A 6,588-nucleotide genomic window follows, 5' to 3' on the forward strand; every position below is an offset into this window, starting at 1 on the left:
GCGAGGCCCCTTGGGGAAGAGTGACCATAATATGGTGGAATTCTGCATTAGGATGGAGAATGAAACAGTTAATTCAGAGACCATGGTCCAGAACTTAAAGAAGGGTAACTTTGAAGGTATGAGGCGTGAATTGGCTAAGATAGATTGGCGAATGATACTTAAGGGGTTGACTGTGGATGGGCAATGGCAGACATTTAGAGACCGCATGGATGAATTACAACAATTGTACATTCCTGTCTGGCGTAAAAATAAAAAAGGGAAGGTGGCTCAACCGTGGTTATCTAGGGAAATCAGGGATAGTATTAAAGCCAAGGAAGTGGCATACAAATTGGCCAGAAATAGCAGCGAATCTGGGGACTGGGAGAAATTTAGAACTCAGCAGAGGACGACAAAGGGTTTGATTAGGGCAGGGAAAATGGAGTACGAGAAGAAGCTTGCAGGGAACATTATGGCGGATTGCAAAAGTTTCTATAGGTATGTAAAGAGAAAAAGGTTAGTAAAGACAAATGTAGGTCCCCTGCAGTCAGAATCAGGGGAAGTCATAACGGGGAACAAAGAAATGGCAGACCAATTGAACAAGTACTTTGGTTCAGTATTCACTAAGGAGGACACAAACAACCTTCCGGATATAAAAGGGGTCAGAGGGTCTAGTAAGGAGGAGGAACTGAGGGAAATCTTTATTAGTCGGGAAATTGTGTTGAGGAAATTGATGGGATTGAAGGCCGATAAATCCCCAGGGCCTGATGGACTGCATCCCAGAGGACTTAAGGAGGTGGCCTTGGAAATAGCGGATGCATTGACAGTCATTTTCCAACATTCCATTGACTCTGGATCAGTTCCTATTGAGTGGAGGGTAGCCAATGTAACCCCACTTTTTAAAAAAGGAGGGAGAGAGAAAGCAGGGAATTATAGCCTGACCTCAGTAGTGGGCAAAATGATGGAATCAATTATTAAGGATGTCATAGCAGCGCATTTGGAAATTGGTGACATGATAGGTCCAAGTCAGCATGGATTTGTGAAAGGGAAATCATGCTTGACAAATCTTCTGGAATTTTTTGAAGCTGTTTCCAGTAGAGTGGACAAGGGGGAACCAGTTGATGAGGTATATTTGGACTTTCAGAAGGCTTTCGACAAGGTCCCAACACAAGAGATTAATGTGCAAAGTTAAAGCACATGGGATTGGGGGTAGTGTGCTGACGTGGATTGAGAACTGGTTGTCAGACAGGAAGCAAAGAGTAGAAGTAAATGGGTACTTTTCGGAATGGCAGGCAGTGACTAGTGGGGTACCGCAAGGTTCTGTGCTGGGGCCCCAGCTGTTTACATTGTACATTAATGATTTAGACGAGGGGATTAAATGTAGTATCTCCAAATTTGCGGATGACACGAAGTTGGATGGCAGTGTGAGCTGCGAGGAGGATGCTATGAGGCTGCAGAGTGACTTGGATAGGTTAGGTGAGGGGGCAAATGCGTGGCAGATGAAGTATAATGTGGATAAATGTGAGGTTATCCACTTTGATGGTAAAAACAGAGAGACAGACTATTATCTGAATGGTGACAGATTAGGAAAAGGGGAGGTGCAACGAGACCTGGGTGTCATGGTACACCAGTCACTGAAGGTTGGCGTGCAGGTACAGCAGGCGGTTAAGAAAGCAAATGGCATGTTGGCCTTCATAGCGAGGGGATTTGAGTACAGGGGCAGGGAGGTGTTGCTACAGTTGTACAGGGCCTTGGTGAGGCCACACCTGGAGTATTGTGTACAGTTTTGGTCTCCTAACTTGAGGAAGGACGTTCTTGCTATTGAGGGAGTGCAGCGAAGATTCACCAGACTGATTCCCGGGATGGTGGGACTGACCTATCAAGAAAGACTGGATCAACTGGGCTTGTATTCACTGGAGTTCAGAGGAGTGAGAGGGGACCTCATAGAAACGTTTAAAATTCTGACGGGTTTGGACAGGTTGGATGCAGGAAGAATGTTCCCAATGTTGGGGAAGTCCAGAACCAGGGGTCACAGTCTAAGGATAAGGGGTAAGCCATTTAGGACCGAGATGAGGAGAAACTTCTTCACCCAGAGTGGTGAACCTGTGGAATTCTCTACCACAGAAAGTAGTTGAGGCCAATTCACTAAGTATATTCAAAAGGGAGTTAGATGAAGTCCTTACTACTCGGGGGATCAAGGGGTATGGCGAGAAAGCAGGAAGGGGGTACTGAAGTTTCATGTTCAGTCATGAACTCATTGAATGGCGGTGCAGGCTAGAAGGGCTGAATGGCCTGCTCCTGCACCTATTTTCTATGTTTCTATGTGTTAATTTCTCAAAGGGGGCTATTGTCATGTATGTATTTTTGGAATCACTAGCCACTAGATGGCGTCACTGTTGGAGGCCCTTGGGCTGCACGCACATGTGTGCAGCCCAAGTATAAAAGGCCAGCCATTTTGGATATTAATCACTTTGGACTTTACTAAAGCAAGGCAAGGTCATACCTCTTGGAGTTAAACATTACTCAGTCTAACAGTTATTGCATACACAACACCTGGTTATAGTATTGCAAGATCTTTTTACACTGAGCGAAACTGGGTAACAATTGCAATGGCTGAGTGAGTTCAGCCCAACAATGCACTAAGGCCTCACATGCCATGAAATGTGCAGCTCATCTGAAACCATAAAATGATTATGCATATGTGTGCCAGATTCTCAGGGAGATGTCATGGCTCTTTCATCCTGCGCCAGTCCATCCTCCCTTAGCTCCATACCTCCAACCAGACATACCAGCTGGCTGCTTGGAGACAAGGGCTATCCACTAAAGACGTGGCTGATGATATCCTTGAGGAGGCCAAGCAATGAGACAGCAGAGTGCTATAATCAAAGCCATATCACGAGCAGATGTGCAACAGACAAAGCGATCGGGATGCTGAAGATGTGCTTCAGATCCCTTGACAGACTCTTCACTGCTATCCCCGTCTCCACCATCTGTTCTTGCTCACTTGTGGTGCGTGAGACACCAGGTGACAACACTACTCTACGTATCATAGGACTCACCAACGTGCACGTATCTGCGCTGGTGCTGGGTGCGCGTGGGTTTGGTGACGGTGCTGCCTCAGAGAATGCAGTTTCCTCTGAGGAGTCGTCTTCCTCCCCCGGCTGGAAAATTTGGGGTGGGGCACTTGATGGACCTGTGGGAGAGTAAAGTCATGAATTAGAACCGTTATGATAAGAATGTTGTAAGTTACCATTATACACCTGATCATGTTTCACTGGCTGCTGACATCAAGTCACCATGAGTGCCTGTTGTATGTCATGTAAATGTATGGTAATTAATTCTGACACCAGGTTGCTGTGAGATCCCTGTTATGTATTTAACCCCTTGTAACCTGTATCACACTACCACCAGAGGGCCAACCTGTTGGAGTCCCAAGGGATCCCAGCATCCCTTGGGAGCACGGTATATAAGCAGGCCATGGACACTGTGGACCATTTCCCATATCTCGGGAGCCTCTTATCAACAAAGGCAGACATTGATGCGGAGATTCAACATCACCTCCAGTGCGCCAGTGCAGCCTTCGACCGTCTGAGGAAAAGTGTTTGAAGACCAGGCCCTCAAATCTACCACCAAGCTCATGGTCTACAGGGCTGTAGTAATACCCGCCCTCCTGTATGGATCTGAGGCATGGACGATGTATAGAAGGCACCTCAAGTCGCTGGAGATATGTCACCAACGATGTCTCCGCAAGATCCTGCAAATCCCCTGGGAGGACAGGCGCACCAACATCAGTGTCCTCGACAAGGCTAACATCCCCAGTATTGAAGCACTGACCACATTCGATCAGCTTCGCTGGGCAGGCCACATAGTTCGCATGCCAGATATGAGACTCCCTAAGCAAATGCTTTATGCGGAGCTCCTTCATGGTAAACGAGCCAAAGGAGGACAGCGGAAACGTTATAAGGGCATCCTCAAAGCCTCCCTGGTAAAGTGCGACATCACCACTGACACCCGAAGACCGCCCGAGGTGGAGAAAGTACACCCAAGAGGGCGTTGAGCTCTTCGAGTCTCAACGCAAAGAGTATGAAGAGGCCAAGCGCAGGCAGCGGAAGGAGCGCGCGGCAAACCAGCCCTACCGATCCCTTCCCCCGACGAATATCTGTCCCACCTGTAACAGGGTCTGTGGCTCTCTTATCGGACTGTTCAGCTATCAAAGACCTCACTTTGGGAGTGGAAGCAAGTCTTCCTCGATTCCGAGGGACTGCCTATGATGATATAAACAGACCACCCACGAGGTACCTGCTCTCTGGAGTTTTATTAAAAGGAGCTAAGGTCACACTTGCTTATTGTTCACAGTACTCAGTTTCATCCTTTATTATGAACGCATCAATAACAAACAACCGCACGAAAATGCAAAGAACAGTTGGTATCCTGGAGAAGTTCTCAGAAGGGGACGATTGGGAGGCCATCGTGGAGAGACTCAACCAATACTTTGTGGGCAACGAGCTGGAAGGGGCTGAGAATGCTGCCAAATGAAAGGCGATCCTCCTTACTGTCTGTGGGGCAACAACCTATGGCCTCATGAAGAACCTTCTAGCTCTGGAAAAACCAACAGCTAAATCATATGAAGAATTGTATATGCAGGTCCGGGAGCACCTAAATCCTAAGGAAAGCATTTTGATGGCGAGATATAGGTTCTACACGTGTCAACGGTCAGAGGGCCAGGAAATGGCGAGCTATGTTGCCGAACTAAGGCGCCTTGCAGGACATTGTGAATTTGAGGGATTCCTAGAACAAATGCTTAGAGACTTTTTTGTACTAGGTATTGGCCAGGAGTTAATCTTTCGCAAACTGTTGACTGTTGAAACCCCGAATCTAAGCAAAGCCATAATGATAGCCCAGGCATTTATGCCCACCAGCGACAATACTAAACAGGTTTCGCAGAGTAAAGAAGTTTCGGCCAGTACTGTGCACAAAATAATGTCGTTTTCGAGCAGGAATATACATGGCAGAATGTACACGTCAGCTGCTGCTGCACGACCTCAGATGACCCAGAGTCCGCCATCAATCGTTAATGCGAGGCAGTTAACACCTTGTTGGCACTGTGGAGGTGATCATCGGCCCCATCAATGCCGCTTCAAGCACTATGCGTGCAACGATTGCAGAACAATGGGACACCTCCAGTGAATGTGCAGATGAGCTGCAAGCCCTGCAAACCACCACGTTGCAGAGGAAGATCGATCCACTGCGGATCAGGCGGAATTGAAGACTCATAACGAGGAGGCAGAAGTGTACGGGGTACACACATTCACCACAAAATGTCCACCAATAATGTTGAAAGTGGAACTGAATGGAATTCCAATATCTATGGAACTGGACACAGGTGTGAATCTGTCCATAACGAATAAAAAGGCCTTCGACAGGCTGTGGGGCAACAAGGGACACATCCAAGCTCAGCCCCATTCACATCAAACTAAGGACTTACACCAAGGAACTGATCCCTGCAATTGGCAGTGCAGAAGTCAAAGTCTCCTATGATGGAGCAGTACACGAACTCCCGCTGTGGATCGTGCCAGGGGATGGCACCTCGTTATTTGGCAGAAGCTGGCTTGGAAAAATCTGCTGGAACTGGGACGACATCCAAGCGCTTTCATCCGTTGATGACACCTCATGTGCCCAGGTTCTGAGCAGGATTCCATCGTTGTTCGAGCCAGGCATTGGAAGCTTCTCTGGGGTGAAAGTGCAGATCCATTTGGCTTCCAGTACGAGACCCATCCACCTCAAAGCACGGGCGGTACCATAGATGATGCGTGAGAAAGTGGAAATTGAGCTGGACAGGCTGCAGTGAGAAGGCATCATCGCACCGGTGAATTCAATGAGTGGGCCAGTCCGATTGACCCGGTACTTAAAAGAGGATGGTACGGTCAGAATTTGTGGGGACTATAAAGTACAGATTAACCGTTTTTCGCTACAGGGCCAGTACCCGCTACCCAAGGCAGACGACCTATTTGTGACCCTGGCTGGAGGGAAGACGTTCACCAAGCTGGACCTGACCTCGGCCTACATGACGCAGGAGCTGGAGGAGTCTTCAAAAGGCCTCACCTGCATCAGCACGCACAAAGGTCTGTTCATCTATAACAGATGCCCGTTTTGGATTCGGTCAGCCGTGGCAATCTTCCAACGGAACATGGAGAGCCTGCTAAAGTCGGTTCCTCACACCATGGTTTTCCAGGTCGACATACTGGTTACAGGTCGGGACACCATTGAGCACTTGAAGAATCTGGAAGAGGTTCTTAGTCGATTGGATTGCGTGAAACTCAGGTTGAAACACTCAAAGTGTGTTTTCCTGGCGCAGGACATCGAGTTCTTTGGAAGAAGAATTGCAGCAGATGGCATCAGACCCACCGACGCCAAGACGGAGGCCATCAAGAACGCGCTGAGACCACAGAACATGACGGAGCTGTGGTCATTCCTGGGACTCCTTAACTATTTCGGTCATTTCCTACCTGGGTTAAGCAGCCTGCTAGAACCCCTACACGCGCTACTGCGCAAGGGAGATGACTGGGTATGGGGGAATTCACAAGAGGCTGCCTTTGAGAAAGCCAGGAATCT

This window comes from Pristiophorus japonicus, chromosome 6 (assembly GCF_044704955.1).
Source record: "Pristiophorus japonicus isolate sPriJap1 chromosome 6, sPriJap1.hap1, whole genome shotgun sequence".
Classification (NCBI taxonomy): domain Eukaryota; kingdom Metazoa; phylum Chordata; class Chondrichthyes; family Pristiophoridae; genus Pristiophorus; species Pristiophorus japonicus.